Source organism: Phoca vitulina, unplaced genomic scaffold (assembly GCF_004348235.1).
Source record: "Phoca vitulina isolate PV1807 unplaced genomic scaffold, GSC_HSeal_1.0 scaffold40, whole genome shotgun sequence".
Classification (NCBI taxonomy): domain Eukaryota; kingdom Metazoa; phylum Chordata; class Mammalia; order Carnivora; family Phocidae; genus Phoca; species Phoca vitulina.
In genome coordinates, this window is record NW_022589743.1 from 2,491,692 (window position 1) to 2,510,270 (window position 18,579).

Sequence of the window (18,579 nt, forward strand, 5' to 3'; positions counted from 1 at the left end):
GGGCCCTCACAGCTGTCTCCTTCCTCAGCTGGAAGATCACAGGGGTCACTCCAGAATGAAAACCTGGTGAGGCCGGATTCCTGGAGAATTTCTTGACTATGTGTGTGTGGGTAAGAAGTGGGGGGGAATGTGGAGCTGTGCAGAGTCAACATATTGGTATAGGATCCTGCACCCCTTTCCCTATCACCCCTCCCCAACACTCACACAAACACACTAATCAGTTCTACTTTGCTGAAAGCCAATGGATGCTTTGATGCTAAGGGAGCCAATGAGATTTGCCAGGATCCCTGCTTGCCTCTGCCCCACCCCCTCTATCTGCTCCTGAAATCCATTCCCAGTCGGGTCCCACCCTCCCCCCCACCCCACACACACACCCATGGTCAGCTCTGTCCCTTTCATCTCCCTCCTCTGCTTCAGGGCCTAAAAGAGGCAGCTGGGGAGAGGTGGAGGGGTGTTTGTGAAGGAGGCTTTGGTCCCCACCTCATCAAATGACATCCTTGCTTCTTTGTCCTTCTAACCCTGGAAAAGGGCAGGAAGCATTGCATTCCTCACTGCCGCTGAGGGAGAGGGCTTTGAGCTGGACCTTCAGGGACAGCTTCCTGATAACAGGGACGTTAAGAAATCCTTGGAGAGAGTGAGAACAGAACCAGGAGAAAGATGAAGGTTGCTTTGAATACTGACCTGCCTAGAGATGAGTCCTCCTTACAGTGTCCTAGGCTTGCTGGTGTCCATCCCACTGCAATGAACCCCTCAACCAAGCATGAACACAGCGAAGGTGCTTGCTCCTGACATCACATCTCCTGCTGGAAGGGATCCTAAATGTCCGGGTTTCCTAGCTGGTACTCCAGAACCCACAGCCATACCAGATACTGAAACTCTGCCTGTGTTATGTGACCTCACGAGGTGCCCAAACTTTCCTGTTCTGAACTCGGTGGGTGTTCCCTTGGTGACCTGGTCTCCACTGGTTTGCCTGGCTCCATGATCGAGCCGAGAGCTCACCTTCTCTAGAATTTTCTGGCAGATCCCAGCTCTCCCAGAACTCATTTTCTCTAAGTAGCTCCCCTACAACATGCTGAGAAGAGGGATTTGTACTGTTGTGACCTTCCTGCCGGCAGGCAGAGTCCATAACGTCCTCAACTATTCCCAAGGATCTGTGTTCGTTTTGCTCACTAATTGTATCAGAAGCACCCAGAACAGTGTCTGGCACATAGTAGGAGCTCTAAAAACATTTATTGTTTGATAAATGGTTCTTATGCTCAGAAAGTCCCTCCGCCAGAAGTCCATCCTACATCCCTCTTGCTGCCACTTATTTATTTTTTTAAACTTTATTTATTTATTTATTTAAGTAATCTCCACCAATGTGGGGCTTGAAGTCAAGACTGGGAGATCAAGAGTTGCATGCTCTTCCAACTGAGCCAGCCAGGCCACCTCCCACCCCACCCCCCATTGCTGCCATTTAAATTTTGAATTGTCCTGGCCTCAGAAGAGAGGGGTCCTCTGCCATCAATTATGATCGAGCGCCTACCGTGTGCAAACCTTTGTGATATGTGACTCTCTTCAAAATTTGTCTTGGCTCAGCACACTGCTTCCTACTGTCCTCCCACCTCCCCTCCAAGTCCAGCCTTTATGCAACTTCAGTTGTCTATTCGCCAAGAGTTACCCAAGATTTAATAAAATATAACAAGAAACGAGAGGTTTGCTATATTTGTCCATTCTATTTCTTTTTTCGTCTCCATTTAAGAGAAACGGAAACCTCTCCATTTCTCCGTCCTTTCCTCTCTGTGCGCCTCCGGCTCGCTGCGCCGGCTTCTCTGTGGCCCGGGTCTCTGCTTTTCTGCTGGCGTCTCCCCCCTTTATCTTGGGGAGTGTCTCTCTGTTTCTTCCTTGGTGCGTGGGTGTGTCTCAGGCTCCCGGGCTAGCTCCCCGGCTCGCTCTCTCTTCTCCGTTTCCTTTACAACAAATAGGTGAACAGGTGACCGAGAAGTAGGAAAAAAAGAAGCTAGAGTGGAGTGTTTTCTCCCAGGTATCGGGGTCGCAGGTAGCTCCAAGCCTAACTGGGAGCAAGTCCCGACAGGTGCAACGCCCGTCCAGATGTTGCGCAACGCGAGGCGCGTGCCCGGAGCCCAGTCCTGGGTCTGGTTCCCGGGCTGAGGACGGGGGTGGGGGGTGGATTCAGACCAGAAAGATTCTTTCAGGTCCCCGTCCGGGAGACAGACCCCCGCCGGCTCAGCTCCCGCCCACCCCGGCTCGCGGGGCCGTAGGGGGAGGCCGAGCGGCGGCTTGCCGGAAGGGGACAGTTTGGGACCCGGGAGGGGAGTTCCCCGCGTCTGGGCCCGTGGGGGGAGCTGCAGGCCGGCGGGGTGAGTAAGGCCCAGCGGACGCAGGAGGCTCAGTGGCGGCGGCGGCGGCGATGGGGAGGAGGGTAATTACGCAGGGAGGCTCTCGCCACAGCACGTCCCCACAAATGAGAGGCCCCGGGCCCCAGACACCACACAACAAAGCAGGAGGCAATTATTTGGCTCCAGTGGGAGGGGACAGCCCTTCGCCGGCCCACTGCCGCTGAGCACCCGGCCTCCGCTGAGGGCGCTGGGGGGTGGGGTGGGGGGCCGGGGCCGCTCTCACCAGCCCCCTGTGAGCAGGGGAGGGCCCGAGGGACTCCCGCTGGGTCACCCTCAGAGGGGGTCCACGTTTCGGAAGGCAGAGCGGTAGGAGGCCCTGGGCATGATTAGAGCCATCCCTCAGCCAGCCGGGAGCCTCCCCCAAGGCCTCAGGGGAGGCCTCCTGGGCACCCCACGGGAGAGAGGCCAGGAGGGCCCGGGGCGCCCGCTGGAGCGTGGAAGGCGCTTTGTCGGTTCTGGGGGGAAGCTAGTGGCCAACATCTGGACCCCCGCCCCCTTCCCCAGCTGTGGCCACAGAACTGGCAACCAGAAGCCTCTCAGGCAGGTGGGGAAACCGCAGAGGACGGAGCGGGAGCCAGGGAGATTCCAGAGCACGTGGCCAGGCCTGGAATTCACGCAATTGATATGCAAATCAAACGCAAATTGGTCCTCTTCCCCCCCCACCCCTCAAAAATCATCCGATGGGGCCCCTGTGGCAGCAGAGCATGCCCTCCCCCAGCCTCTGCTGGCCTCCCTCTCCTTCTCCAGGCACCCATGTTTGCTTCAGGAAAACTGTTAGCGAGTCCTACCAATACCTTGGAATCATGAGGAACCTTCCTGCCAAGGACTTCCCCCTCCTTGATGAGAGAGCCCAAAGTACAGATGGAGAAAAAGAGGCCTTAAGAGATTCAGGTACTTTCCCCTGTTCTAACAAAACACCTGGAGGATGGCAGGGCTCCTAGAACCTTCTGACAACGGCCCTAGGTTATCAGCATGCCAGCTGGGGGAGGAAAAGGAGAGCAGGACTAGGAGCCCTAAAATCTGCTCTCTGGTCTCAGCTCTGCCCCTAACTTGCTGGGTCACCTCAATCCTGTCACTTCTCTTCTCTAAGCCTCAGTTTCCCTGAATGTCAAATGACCATCTCTGGAGAAAAAAAAAAAAAGGCTCTTCCAGACGTGGAGTCCTCTTTTTGCACCGCGGCCCTCCAGGGTTGCTGCCCAGAGGCCCCTGAGCCAACTGTTCCCTTCTTTGTCCTCACCAACTCTACCCTCGCTGCCCCAGGCCAACCAAGGATGAACCCCAAACCCCTGTCTTTCTTCATCTTCAAAATTTCACTCCAAATCCACTTGAGGGAGCCTCCTCTGATTAATTCTGCTAAACTAATTGCTCCTTTATGTTGGGGTCCCCTCCGTCTATGAAAGGCCCAGCATTCACAGCTGTCCCTTATGTTTGCCTTGCTGCTATGTTGCTGAAAGAGCTTCTAAGTAATTTTGAAAATATGTATAGTGTCCCATTGTGTCCCCCACCACCCGACCCCAGGATGGAGGCAAGGGTTGTGTCTCCTCCATGAGACTAAGGACTTCCCATGGACTTGGGTTGTGTCATTGGGACAGAGAGCCCCCATCGGGGTGGGACTGTGTCTCTGCCATCAGATTAGGACTTTTCCCTAGGGTGGAGGATTCGGCCTCCTCTATCTGCCCCAGCCTGGATTTGGCAGGAGCCATTTGACAGTGGGGAGGGACCCAGACAGCCTGCCTTTCCCAGGTCTCCACTGGCCGATTTCTCATTTCTCAGCTTCCCCTTCAAGCCCGAGCAACAGCCAGGGCGGCCGCTTTCGCCATCACCCTCTCCTGCCCAGGAGTGATTCTGCCTCTTCCTTGCTCAGGAAACTGCTCCAGCACTCTGCCTCGTCCCCTTCCTCCTCCTCCTCCTCTCTCAGCCTCCAGCCTCCCAGGCCCTCTCTAGGGCCTCAGGGCAAGTATTTGCCATCTGCCGTACTGGTGCATTCCTGGGGCTGGCTCCAGGCTCCCTGGGAGGCCTGAGAGCCCTGCTCAGCTGCCCTTCACCCTCAGGGCCGCCTCACTACCCCCCAGAATGCCTGGGTCCCTTGCTCTCTCCCCTCCCAGACGTCCTGGCGTCTGCAATGCTGGGCTCCTCAAGTCCCAGACTGCCCTCTCCGCTCTGGAGCTGGAAAGCCTATCAGAGCCAGCCTGAGGGGCCCATGCGAGCTGCGGGTGGCCTCCCGTGCTTCCCTCCTCCACATCTCCGTCACCACCTCAGGGAGCCTCCTCACCTTGGAACCCCACCGCTTTATATTCATCTGCAGACTACACTTTTTTGGTCCAGTCCAAGCAAATGAATGTAAATGCAATGCAAGCCGGCTGCGAAGAGGCAGCAACACGGAGTGGCCCTGCCCCAGGGTAGAGGACTCCTCATCTGGAAGAGCCTCGCCTTTCTTTCCAGAGATGGTCATTTGACGCTCAGGGAAACTGAGGCTTAGAGAGGAGAAGTGACTTATTCGGGCATTCCTGGCTGGGATGCCTAGTCCTTTGGAAAATTCCAGGAGCCGCTGGCCTGAGTTGTGCAGCAGGTGTGCTTTCCTCTTCCCCCAGACCTCGTTTAGCTGCGGCTCTTCTTTCACAGTTTCGGTGCTTTTCCTTCTCTGTGAGTTTCCCCTTCCTGGCCTCCTGCCACTTCTTGTTCCCGGAGGATGGGTGAGGGAGGTGGTTCCTGTGTTCTCTGAGGAGAGCTGAGAGGCCAGGGCTGCCCTAGGGAGAGCTCCCACCGGCCTAAAATCCCCGTGATTGGAGTATTTCTGGGCGTGCCAGTGATACATACAGATGTATTGGGTTAAAGACCTGTGACCCGGGGGGAGGGGGGGTCCGGCTGACATATTCTGGCATTACCACTCCTCAGAGAGCAGGAACTTGGGGCCCCTCCCCCACTCCTCAAGGGAGATTGGGGTTGTTGGGGTTGTTGGAGGCCCGGCGTGAAAGGAGGGGGTAGTCACCATCTAGAAATGCATTCAATCGGTGGATGTTTATTGAACACTTACTATGTTCCAAGCCCCAAGCTGGGTGCTGGGGATGTGGTGGAGAACAAGAGAGCCTGCCCTCAGAGAGCACGAGGGGGCAGTTCTCAAGCTTGGACTGAACCAGCATCACCTGGGATGCTCATTAAAATGAAGGCTCCCGGGGCGCCTGGGTGGCTCAGTCGGTTAAGTGTCTGCCTTTGGCTCAGGTCATGATCGCAGAGTCCTGGGATGGAGTTCCACATCGTTGGGGTCTCTGCTCAGTGGAGAGCCTGCTTCTCCCTCTGCCTCTGCCTGCCGCTCCCCCTGCTTGTTCTCTCTCTCTCTCTCTCTCTGTGTGTCAAATAAATAAATAAAATCTAAAATCTATGGGGCCCAGGAACGTGCATTTAGACAAGCATTTCCCCTTCTCTTTCCCAGGGACGTTGGTGCAGGTGGTCTGGGGGCCCACTCTGGAAGAGCCCTGGTGGCATGTTCTGGGTTGTAAGAATGGCCTGGAGCTCTCACAGAGCCCCGGGGAGGCAGGGAGGGGAGGAGGATGCTGAGAGGAGAGTCAGCTGGGGTAGGAGCAGAGATGCAGGGTCTCCCCTCATCACTAAGAAGCAGGCCTGCCTCCCTCTTCTGATGCCGCCCCTCACAGACTAGGAGTTTGCACACTCAGCCCCCCCGCCCCCGCACCCTGTTGATTCCTACCCCTCACCTCCCTGGGGGCCCCAGGTAACCTTCTCCACAGTCCAGAGAGGGTGAGAACCAATGGGGAGGGACGGCAGAACTGCCTAGCAGAGACCCCTCTGACCACACTCCCCCCCGCCTGCCTGGTCTCAGAGGGGCTCCTGGTCTCAGTGTCCAGGCTACAGAGAAGGGGGCCAAGAGGAAGGGATTTGAGGAAGAGAAATAGAGGGTGAGAGCAAGGCGAAGGGAAGGAGGCCGCCCCTCCTCCCCTCCAGCGCCTGGCGTTTGATGCTCGGGGTGCTGAGACATCTCCTCTCCCGGAAACCCGAGGCCAGACAGATAAACACAGATGGAGGGAGAGACTCAGCTGCTTTATTTATGGGCCTGGTGACAGGCCCTCTCCTGTCTCAGAGTCCCTAATCTACCGGGCGGAAGAGCCATCCCACCCCCTCGCTACCCTCTTCCCTCCCTCCTGAGACTGGGGCTCAGCCAGGCTCCAAGCCTTCCCCACAGTCAGGCGCAGGCCTGTGTGCTTGCTCCCCTGGGCTGGGAGAGAGTGTCCAGGGGCTCTCCCCCAACAATACGGGGAACGCACATCCCACTCCTTGCCCGCCCCCCACGTCCCACCCTGTCTTCACGGGCCATTAGGAGCCATTGGCTCTGCAAGGAGACCCACCTCCATGAAGGTGCCCGGGGACAGGAGGATGGGCTAGGTGCCACTTCAGAAGGTCCATAACCACCTAGAGGTTGGACAGTTCAAGTGTCTTGACTTGGGAAGTGCCTGAGGAGAACCTCTGGGCTGGCCCCACGTGGGCCCATCCCGAGCAGGGGTTGCTGGGGGATTCCCTGAGGTCCCTAGAGGCTCAGACCCAGAGCAGAAGGCTCCTGGGCCCCTGCAGTGCTTCCCTCTAAGGAATTTCCTCTAATGGCAGTTCGCACCCACACAGAGGGGGCTCTGGGGACCCACGTTAGTTCCTCTTTCGCCCCACCCCCCTGGCGCTCACACGCCAGCAGCCTCTTATGAAGGGTCAGTTCCACTGTGGCTATCAGAGTGGGGTCCAGCCCTGGCCGGGCCTCCCATCAGCCGAGAAACACGGATTTCTCCAGCTCCCTGCCCTGTGCCCACGTACACAGCCCCTTCGTTCTGTCCCTTTTATCCAGGTCTACCCCAAATCTGGGTAGGGGGAGAAGTAACTCAGCCTTCCAGGGAGGCCCCAGGGTCAGAGGTCGGAGAGCAGCGAAAGGGCAGGAAAAGAGGGAGGTCAGGGAGGGGGCAGATCCCTACTTGGCGGTGGCTTTGAGGCTAGACCTAAGAAGCCTTGAAAGCCCCAGAGATTCGGGGATTTGGCTCATAGGATCAGAGGGCTGGCTCCCTGACTCACAGCGGCCAGACAGGGACCTGTTCAACTCGCCTCTCTTTCTTTTCCATTTAAGTGACTTTGGTTCATCCACAGGCCAGGGAGGAACTTCACCAAAATGACACGCTTCCCCTGGCCCTCCCATTTCAGCCGGTCCCCTGATTGTCTCCCAGCCCTCCCTACCTCCCACCTTCTCCTAGCGCCCTCCTCCCCCTGGGGAAAAGGGGCAACTTGGAATCCTGGCTCAGATGTTCTGATTTACTGTGAAGTCCCAGGCAGTTTCTTTTTTGGACAAATGGGCCTGGCTTAAGGATAAATGGCATTCGCTGGACTCTTCCCCTAAATCTACTTCACATTCTCTTCTAGGAGCTTCTCCCCACTGACTGCACTCAGCCGGCTCCCTAGAGTGTCTTCCCAGTCTCTGAACACCACCTCAAGAATTCCATCTCTTTGCTGTCTGTCCTTGTTTCTGGACTCTTGATGAATCAGGGACATGCTCTACCTCCCCTGTCAGTCTGGGAAATCTTTGTGGTCAAGAACCATGTCTCCCCTATCTGACCAACAGCTCCCTGAAGGGGTGGCCTTCTGCACCTACTTCCAGCACTGGGCACAGGCCCCCCTGCCCACCGGTGCGGGAGGGGGAAGGACGGGAGGCACGTTCAGTTCTCCACTCAGTGAACAGGTCACTACAAAGGTAAGCCCAGGGAGGAAAGGGGAAAGGTTCCCACTGTGGCAACTTTTAAGTTGAAACTGAAAAGAAGAAAGGAAGAAGAGAGAGCGTTTTCCCCCAAGATTCTCCCAAGAACCTCAGAGCCTTCCTCCAGCCCCACCTCCTTGTTCTACTTGCTTCCCCCTTGAGGCCCAAGACCGAGGCCAGCAGGGTCTGTCCCATCTCTTCTGTAATGGCACGGTGCTCCGTCCTCCTCCCACTTGCCTGCCCTGCCTGCCTGAGGGCCCTGGCTCCGTGCCAATTGTCAACCTGCTCAGCCCCACCCAGGGTCCTTCCTCAGAGCAGAACCAGTTGGAGAGGCTGTGCCTCCCCTTCCTCAAAGCAACTGCCAAACCTGAGACCCCCTTCTCCCTGAAGACAGGCAGTATGGATATGTGAGGCAGCTTGTGGACCACTCTGAACCCAGGAGCGTGTCTCTACCCATAAGAGGGAAGATGAATGTGCTCAGCTTGGGTATGTTTTCACCTCCTTCTGTCCCCTCCCCTCCTTCAGGTGATGTTAGGACCCATGGTCTGGGAGAGGTCACAGTGTCCATCCATGCCCAACCCTCCACCATGCTGGATAAGCATCTCCGTTGGGTTTGAGACCCCCAGCACCCTGGCAAAGATGCTGCCATGGTCTTCTGAAGCCATGAAGCCCACGGACCCTACTCTCCACTTGCCTTGACAGTAGGGTCCTAACCTGAAATCCCTTCATTGCTGCCCTCTCTGTTCCGGGTCCCCGAGGTGGCCCATGCTGATCGCAGCTCTCCTTGCTCTCTCCTGGAGAGAATGGACCTGGTCCGTCCACCTGGGGCTCAGCCAGAGATGCTCACAGAGCTGCCAGGCTGGCTAGCTTCCGGCCTTCCCGTTTTAAGCCTGGGCTGCTGGAATTCCATCCTGACTTCTTTTTTTCTTTTTTTTTAAGATTTTATTTACTTATTTGACAGAGAGAGACACAGTGAGAGAGGGAACACAAGCAGGGGGAGTGGGAGAGGGAGAAGCAGGCTTCCCGCCGAGCAGGGAGCCCGATGCGGGGCTCGATCCCAGGACCCTGGGATCATGACCTGAGCCGAAGGCAGATGCCTAACGACTGAGCCACCCAGGAGCCCCCATCCTGACTTCTGATGGGCGGAAAGCTGCTGTCTCCCTTGTACCGGCAGCCCCCAGAGCTAACAAGAGCTCTCATTTACTGAGCCCTTAGTACAGGCCCGGAGCGCACACGTTCTTTATAATCGTCACAACAACCGCTGAGGTGGGTCCTATCATTACCCCCATTTTACAGATGGGGCAATGAAGGCCATGACAGACCGTGGTGGTGGCACTTCCTGCCCAGAAGGCAGCCCATTTTTGGGCCAGACCACAGTCATTGTTGTATGGACAGCAGGAGTGACCTACTGTGGACAGAGCTCTGCTCTGGGCAACTGAGGGAAAGGGCAGAGTACAAACCAGGCTTTCGCTTGCAAAGACAGCTTCTTGAGGGGTTTTCAATCTGATGGAAGAGACAAGACCACTGTCCTCTGGGAGCTGCCAGTCTGAGAGAGGAGTCTGATGGTACTAAGGAAAAATCAGCAATTCCCCTGACCACTGATGACCCCATCCTGGGGAGCACCCACCAGAGGCCTCCACAACCACATCCGTGTCCTACGTGGGAGGCTAGCTCCTGCTGACCCTGTCCTGGGAAGAAACAGGATGGGATTCCTCTTCCCTGAGTTGCTGCAGCAAAGGACAAGAGAAGACCCCTTTCTGGGCGCCTGGGTGGCTCAGTTGGTTAGGCGACTGCCTCCGGCTCAGGTCATGATCCTGGAGTCCCGGGATCGAGTCCCACATCGGGCTCCCTGTTGAGCAGGGAGTCTGCTTCTCCCTTTGACCCTCCCCCCTCTCATGCTCTCTCTCTCTCTCTCTCATTCTCTCTCTCAAATAAATAAATAAATAAAATCTTAAAAAAAAAAAAAAAGAACACCCCTTTCTGAGGCTGAAGGACTCTTGTTGGACACAGAGGCATGCTGACTTCCAGGGCTGAGGGCCTCACTTGGAGGGAAATTCTCCTGATGGCGTGGGGCATGGCCCCCCGACCTGGAAGCAAGGGGATGGCTGGCGTGAACTCTGAAGGCATCTTGGAATTCCTTGCCATCCCATTTCCTCTTCATCCCGGCCAAGCTCGGAGGATTATGACAGAGTGGGCAATAAAAAGTGCCTAATTGGTTGTTGTCCAGCTGAGGCTGCTCCCTGTTTCCCTCCGCGGGGGCGGGAAACCCGCCGAGTCAGTTTCACTTTTGCCGGTGCCCAGTTTCCTGATGGTGGCTGGCGCTAGCGGAAGTGGTGGCCGGTCGCTAGTCCCTGGTGCTGCTTCCAAGGTGGGCGTGCCCCAGGAGGCGGAGGGCCCCCAGAGAGGACCAGAACTGCTCTTTCCCTGAGCAAAGAGGACAACACGCCTGCTGGCCTCTGTGGGAGTTGGGAGGTGGTGCAGAGGGCACCCTCGGCCCTGGGTGACAGTGCCCTCCGTCTGCTTCCGCATTAGGGGGCAGAGATGGAGCGTGCTGCCTCTGCAGCCAGACTGCCTAGGCTGGAATGCTGACTGGGCCATCATGCAGCCGGATGATCCCGGGCACATTCCTTATACTTGCTATGCCTCAGCTTTCTCATCTGTAAAGTCGGGCTACGTGCGCATGAAGTGCTTAGAGGAGGGCGCTCTTCCCTTCCCAGCTCTTCCCTTCCCAGCTCTGATTCCAGGAAGGGCAGAGCCAGGCATGGGCTCCTCACCTTCCCGGCAAACCTGCTCTGTCCCCGGCATCGCGCCCCCCCCCCAACTCCGCCAGGGAACTTTCTAACAGACTGTTCCCTCCACTGGAACCAGCCACCCTGCTTCCTCTGCAGCTCTCCCCTTGTCCTCTTTGTCCAGCCACCAATTCCCAGGCCCAAGCCCATCCCTCCCTTGCCGGCCCCAGCCCTGAGACACCCCAGGCCCTGTCACCTGAGGCCCTCCTCTCTGTCCCGTCCGGCCGAGTGTCCAGTGTCTCCCATCAGACTGGGAAGTTAAGAACTATGTTTTACTACTGAATCTACTGGACCGTGCTAGTCATGTGTGGCCCTCCACGTCGCGGGCACCATTACCCCCTTGCCCATTCCTCAAGCTCCCCATTTTGATCCAGGAAAGTGGCACAGTCACTGGGCTGCCTGCCACCTCCAACTGCACCCGGGGGCTTGGCGGACACAGAGCCGCCTGTCTGAGGAGGCTCAGGTGGATGCCGGCGGGCAGCGGAGCCCCGCAGAAGCTCCTCCAGCGCTGGATGCTGTCACAACAGACCATTCAGTTACAAGGTCCAAACCCGGCCAGGCAGCGGCTAATGCTGCAGAGCCAAGTGGGACTCTCCAGAAACCCCCTCACCCAACTGCTGCCCTCAGAAGTCCTTTAGCCTCCTTTTCCTGCCCCTGCTATGCCATCTGCCATCTCTCGGGGGGGGGGGGGGGGTGAGATGCTCATGGGTAGGGAGTGGAGTGGGAGGAAGGCGGCTTGGCCCCTAGGGGGGCAGCTGAGATTTATGGGACTGGATTTTTACAGGCTGGGGAGAGGCCCCAGGCAGGAGCTGTGGAGCCCACAGAGGAGCAAAAGCATAAAAACCTCCCGACTTGAAAGCTGAGCAACAGGCACCCCCAGGCCTGTGGGTGGTGAGAGATTTACGGCTCTTGCACAAGGCCTGGAGGGGGCCTGGGGAGCTGCAAGGACACTTCAGAGCCAGAATAACTCCCCACCAAGGCCTTCACCTTTCTCCTCTAGGAAAAAAAATTACTCACCAATAGAACAGGTTGGAGCTGCCAGAAAGATGGTTATCGCTGTGGGGACCCCGCCCCACCTGGAGACTAGGTGACTCCCAACTTCCTCCCCCACCCCGGACTCTCCTTTCTGCCCCCAGGTCAGGGAGAGGTGCCTGGGGCCAGGTGGAGGGAGGGGGGTGACTTCCAGAAGGGGCCTCCTTCTGGAGGTAGGGACTGACGCTTGGATGCTTGTGTTCCCATGGCCCCTTTTCCCAGGAAGAGGGGGCAGGAGGGGAGGGTGGGTTCTGGCCAATTTTGGAAGAGTCCCAAGATTTAGGGAACACTTTCAGAGTATGTTTGTGGGGTAGGAAGGAGTCTTCCTTGAAGGGAGACAGGAATGGCACAATAAGGACACAAAAACACAGAGAGCTCGGTGACCCTGTGCTTGGTGACCAGCTTTCATTTAAGCCAATGAACCAGAGGCTGAGCTGGGAGTCTCATGAGCAGGAAGTGCCCAGCCCAGCCCCAACCTTCAGCTCTTGCCCACCAAACTCAGCTGCCAAGTTTCCCTCAGGCTTGACCCCAGGCTCCTCTCCCCGTCCAGGAAAGAATTATTTAGTAGTCATCGGAGCTATGTCTAGGGCTTGACATCACTGGGGGCAGCTCAACTGGTTTAAGGCTGTGTTTCTGCTTCCTCCCAGACTCTGGACTCTGCACCCCATCACCCTAAGTCCCCCCACGTCTCCTGCACCTTCATGGATCAGCCCTGAACCTCAGCTGGGTGGAGGAGGGGTGCGCTGTTAACCACTTAAAAGGGCCCCAGGGGAAGCATCCCGGGACAGGTGAGGAGCTAGAGCCTTTGAACTGGGCCAGAGGGTGGGGGTTGCTGGAAGATAGAAATCCTGGGCCAGCCTTGCAGTACTATAGACAGAGGGATGGCGAGGAACTCCATCAAAGGCTGACCCACCCTCTCTCCAGTCTGGCCTTCCCCTCCCCACCCCTTAGTCCAGCCTCCCAAGACCAGAGCTGGGGCTGAGACGGCCAACTGAGTCATGTCTCGGGTGCCCAGCCGGGTGGGCACAGACTTGCCCATGGCCAGGCCCCACCCTGAGTGGTCGGTCAGCACTCCCCGGAAACAGGCCAGGGGACCAAGTGGGGAGAGGACAGAGGCACTGTCCTTCCAAGCAGGGCACTGCTCTAATCTAGCCCAGCAAGGGAGACATTGGGGTGGGGAGCCCAGTGCTGGGTAGAAGGTGGGTAGGGAGAGCCAGGTATATTCTCCTTTCGTCCTTTCTTCTGCTGATTGGCAAGCAGGGAAGGGAAGGAAGACTTACTTGAGGTCAGGGTTCTAGCAGGGAGGGAAAGGAAGTCAGAGAGGAAAATGGCTTTGCTCCCCTGGTCCCCCACCCCCCCCCCCCCCCCCCCCCGCCCCAGCTTCAGACTACAGGCTCAAGGAGTGGGCCGGGCTGGTCAGGACCTGCCTCCAGCCCGCCTTCCTCCCCAGCAGGTCGGGGAAAATTACTCTCCTCATACTGCTTTTTATTTTTTGAAGCCAGATCAAAGGTGGGACCCAGCTGGGAGCCCTAGTAAACTCCCAGCAATGTGGAGCCTTGGAGTTTCAGCCGGGGAAGCAGGAGCTGTGGGAGGGACAGGCCCAGGCCCTGGCGGCCCCGGGGTCAGGGGCAAGACAGGAGTCAGGAGTGGAGCTGGGAGGTGGGGGCTAGTCAAGGATCAGGGACTTGAAGTATCCAGGCAAGGCCGTGGCTGTGGTCAGCTTGGTTTCCACAGCTGCTCTCTCCGAGCAGAGACCCACCCACGGAGGTATGACTCCCCATCCCAGCGCCCAAGCCAACTGGAACGGTGTTGAGATTAGCCAAACGTCATCCCACTTTTACTTCACTGCCCTCCTCCACCACCTGCTCCGGGGCACTATTTTGTGTAGCCAGGAACTTTTAAGTTTAAATACCCGGGGGCCCCCCCCCCCCCCGGCAAAAAAAAAAAAAAAAAAAAAAAAGCACATTCCCCCTTTCCATGCCTGAGTTCAGACTAGAAAGCATCTCCTTCTTTCTTTCTTTTTTTTTAAGATTTTATTTATTTATTTGACAGAGAGAGTGCACACAAGCAGGGGGAGCAGCAGAGGGAGAGAGAAAAGCAGGCTGCCCACTGAACAGGGAGCCCGACGTGGGACTCGATCCCAGGACCCTGGGATCATGACCTGAGCCGAAGGCAGAACTGAGCCACCCAGGCGCCCCTCTTTATTTCTTTTATACTTTTTCGGTGAGAACTTGAAACTGAGAGTCAGTCCTGTGCCTGGCACCGTCTCTTCCTGCCTCCCCTTGTTCCTGTCCGCAGCAGAGTCTTCTTGTGTAGGCCAAATAAGGGTCATTACGGTTTGGGGGGGCCTCCCTCCTCTCTAGGGTGGCCACGTCTCTTTTCTGGAATCGCACTGCCGTCCCCACTACCGTGGCTGGAAGGGGTGAGTGGGGTCCCCTGGTGAATGCATGTCTGGCACTATCCCGGGGACATGTTGTGCGGGCACCCAGACAGCCCCCATTTCTTCCCTCATGCGTCCTGAAGTCTGGAGAGCCTGGATCCTGACTGGCACCCTGGCAGACCTGAGAGATTTCCCTGGAGCCTTGGCTGGCCCCGAGAAGCCCTCCTCCATGGTTACCCGGATTCCCTCCTTGTCACCCCGGGCAGCAATCCTTTGCCCCTGTTCCAGCTTCTCCCGAGGTGGAGGGATGGACACTGAGTGGGTGCACGTGCATGCGTGCGTGTGAGTGTGTTCTCGGGCACACACACCTAGGTGGGTCTGGATCTAGAGGGAGGCAAGGACAGAGTGCCACTCTACCAATTCGGCTCCCGCTGATGCACTGTGTGACCTCAGCCAACCCTACCACCTTCTTAGAGCCTCGGTTTCCCCTGGCCATAAAATACGGGGTTAATTGTCCCTCCCAGGGAAGCTAGGAGGCTTAATTGGGCAATGGCTCTGAAGTGTCTCAGAAGGGAAGGAGATCTATAAATACAAGTGATCATTAGAGGGTATTTTGCAGCCATTTTGTGGGCCCCAGTGTATTATTACTATTATCATCGCTACTGTCATTGCCACCACCGTCACCCACTTCCTGAGTCTCTGCTGCCTGGGTCGGCGCTTCCAGGTGAAGAAGTGATGCTCCTGAGCCCAGCAAGCCAGCCGATGGCCTCACTGAATCCGCATCCTCCACACTCAGGGCGTCTGGGGAAGCCTCAGGAGGCCAGTGATGGCCACCAAGATGGGGCTTTGACAGGAGGGGGTCAGGGACCCAGAAGAGAGAGGGAGACAGGGCCCACCTGGGGAACGTCACTTTGTCCCTAGGAACGTCTCCCATCTGCCATGGGAAGCCTGGACCCAGAGAAGCAGACATGGAGCTGCGGTCGTTGGATCAGGAGGGGTGGAGAGGGGCTGAGCGCAGGCGAGAGGCTGGGGCAGAGATAGGAGAATGTTACCAGACATGGGAAGATGAGCTGGTCGGTAGGAACTGATTCCTTGAAGAGGCAAATGGCTCTGCAAGGAGTCTTTGCAGCGGCTAGAACATACCCTCTTTCCAGGGGAAGCAGGGCATGGGCCTGGCAAACAGTAGGCACTCAGTGCATGCTTGCTAAACTCAATTTCCATGCTCGCCTTTCCCTTCCAGTAAGGTTAAAAACCCAGCATCTGCTTTTAGAAGTGCCTTGGACGCCCCCTAGCGGCGACAAGCGAAGGCTGCGCGGGCACAGGTGCTTTCGACCCTAAAGGGCTGCTCCCTGGGAAGGGAGGAGGGAGGAGGGGGGAAGGAGGGCCTGCCCTTTCTTCCTGAGGCTCCACAGACCTCATCCCAAGGGGACTAGGGGGTAGAAAGAACCAGGTAAGAAGGAAGAACTCTGTGGAGAAGGATGGGTGGAATGTTCTTGCTGGAAGATTCCATGGCAGTTGGCGGCCAGCCATCGGGTCTGGCAGGGGAACCAGGGACAGAGGGAGCTGACAAGTCAGGGCACGGGTCAGGAGCAGCATCCCTGGACAGTGGAGAAAGGGGTGGTTGTGTGCGCACCCCTGGGGTGCGGGGTGGGGTAGCTGCCAAAGTATAATAGGGAGATACACTTTACAGCCTCGGTCAATGTTTCGTGCTCATAGAAGACTAAGGAAACTTAGATCACTGAAATCATAGATGGGCTGGGGAGAAAAAAAGTAATGAGGCTTCACTTAAACTAGTTGTTTGTCCCACATTTCTCTGGGCAAGTAGGAGTGGTAGGGATGGTTCGACAAGTCTGCAACTTTGATTTCTCTGTAGGTGGAAAGAGAAGGAATGAGAATGTGGAAAACCAGAGGAGGGAAATGGGAGAAGCAGAGGCTACTGGGAAGATCCTTAAGGGAGAATGAGCCGGCTTTCGAAGGCTGAATTGGTTGTAACTCCTCAAAAATAAACAATAAAGCTCGGGTTGTAGTGATGAGTGAGGACCAACAGATAGTCAAGGGCAGGACACTGACGTTCCTCTAGCTTCTGGATATCCAGCACCCGCTGCACCATTCTTTCACAGAAGGCCCCAGAAGGAATCTGGAGCTTCCTAAGGGCAGAAACTGCAGTTCTCCGTCCCGCCCTCCCTCTGGTGCTCTTGCCCATCCTCGGGGATGGATGCACTAATGAATGAGATGCGGGCAACTACATGCAAAAGAGGCCAAGGAGGGTGTCAGGAAGCAGGAAAAGCAGGGGAGAATCGAGAGGGAAGGAAGTGAAGAGGGAGACCGGGAAGGAGAAGTGAAATGGAGGTGGAGGAAGCTGGGCCTGGCAGAAAAGGGAATCCACGAAAAGTGTTAACATTTAGTCAGTCAACAAACATCACTGTGCACCTACCCTATAGCAAGCAGTGTGCTGTGGGGGGCGGGGGGAGGGGCAGGGGTGAACAAGATAAACGTGGGGCTTTAAGGGGTGGCATAAATGAGAAAGGGAGAGAAATCAACCGCTTAGAACAAGAAGAGGCTGAGAGTAGTTGGAAACAAGAAGGGAAATATCACTGAGAGAGAGAGAGAGAGAGAGAGAACCTGCCCCCAGGCCCATCGCAGGAGAGACAGCGGAACCGCCTGTCAGCCCTGGCTCCCTGAAGACCAAGGCAGGTAGGGGGAGCAGGGGTGAAATTCAGGAAGGGGAGGGACAGAAGTGGGGGAGGGAGGAGGGTGAGACTGTTCACAGGTTTTCACTTGGCACCCACAGTCGACAGATATCTTTGGGCTACTGAGACATTTGGCTGCCTGAGGAACTAACTACTTAATAGGGTCGCCGGGGTCCCACCCCCGGAGATTCTGATTTTCTCCACCTGGGATGGAACCTAGACTTCAGAATTTATGAATAGCTCTCCAGTGAGTCTGAAGTGCGGCCAGGGAGAAAGTGGACATTAGAGGCTGCCCGCCTGGCCTCCTTTCCCCCATGAGGATGGGGGCCATCTTGAAAGCAGCGCCCTGTGGGAAGAGAAGCTGTATGGTGGTTTTAGGGGGTTGTAAATGAGGCTCAAAGACTCCAACGGTCCTGACAAAAGTATAAGGGGCTTCCGTCTTTAGAAAGTGCCCCCTTCCTCGGCTATGCTTCTGGTAAGAAAGGAGCAAGAGAGCCTAGAAAGAAAGAAAAAAACAAGGCAATGGCGGTCTTTAAAAGAGAACAATTCAAGTAACTCACAAGGGCTGCCAAGTTCTGTTTTTGCACCCTGTTCCCCCACCCACACACATGCACCCCCCCCTTCGGCTGTCTTCATGATGGGGCCTCTGGGGTGAGAGCAGCACAGCTGCCCCAGCTTTCGTCCCACAAAAGGTTTGGCAGTGGCCCAGCAGGATATTCAACCTCACCCCCCCAAAAAACTCCCTGCACCCTAATACAGCTGAGTCACTGAACCGGGGTGGAGTCCTTGGCCTGACAGTGAAGCAATCTTAACTTGAAAAATGACATGGGAACAGAATGTATGGTCTACATAAACAAGTCCTATGTAGATGTAATTGTATGCAAATACTCATTTTTTAACTCCGCATTCATTTCCTGCCAGTCCTCTTGTACAGGCCTCAAACCTTCCCCTGCAGCTCACAGTACAGCAGGGGTCAGAAGTGAAAACAGAAGTGCAGTGTTAGCGAGCCAAGCCCACTGCTATGGCTCCGCAGGAGTTAGGTGTTCAGACTTTAAGCAGGATCTTGAAGGATGTATAGGAGTTTACCAGGAGAAAGGAAGGATAAAGTAGGAAGGGAAATAGAAGAAGTGTTTAAGAAATGTGGAATTTTTCCTTGAGGCAAAAGGGTAGGATCTGTAGAAAGGGAATAGGGCGGAGTAGGAAAGATCCACAAATGAGTGTAAAGGTTACAGTTTGCCTCCTAGAAAGGAGTTTGGGCTTTTTATCCAGAAAGGCATAGATCGGGAGCCAATGAAGGATCTTAAGTAGAGGAGGGATAGCTTCTAGAGCTTTGTTTTTCCAAAGGCTAAGGCTGGGAGGGGTAGACTGGAAGAGAATATTAACATTTATTCATCAGTTCCTACATACAGGGCATTGGCTCTGTATTTTATCACTCCAACCCTTTATGATAGCGTTTTTCCAAACTGCCAGCCATAATCAAGAAAAGGAAGGCAGGCAGAAAGGAAGGGAGGGAGGAAGGAAGGTTAACAGGATAGAAAATATCAGCGTCTCA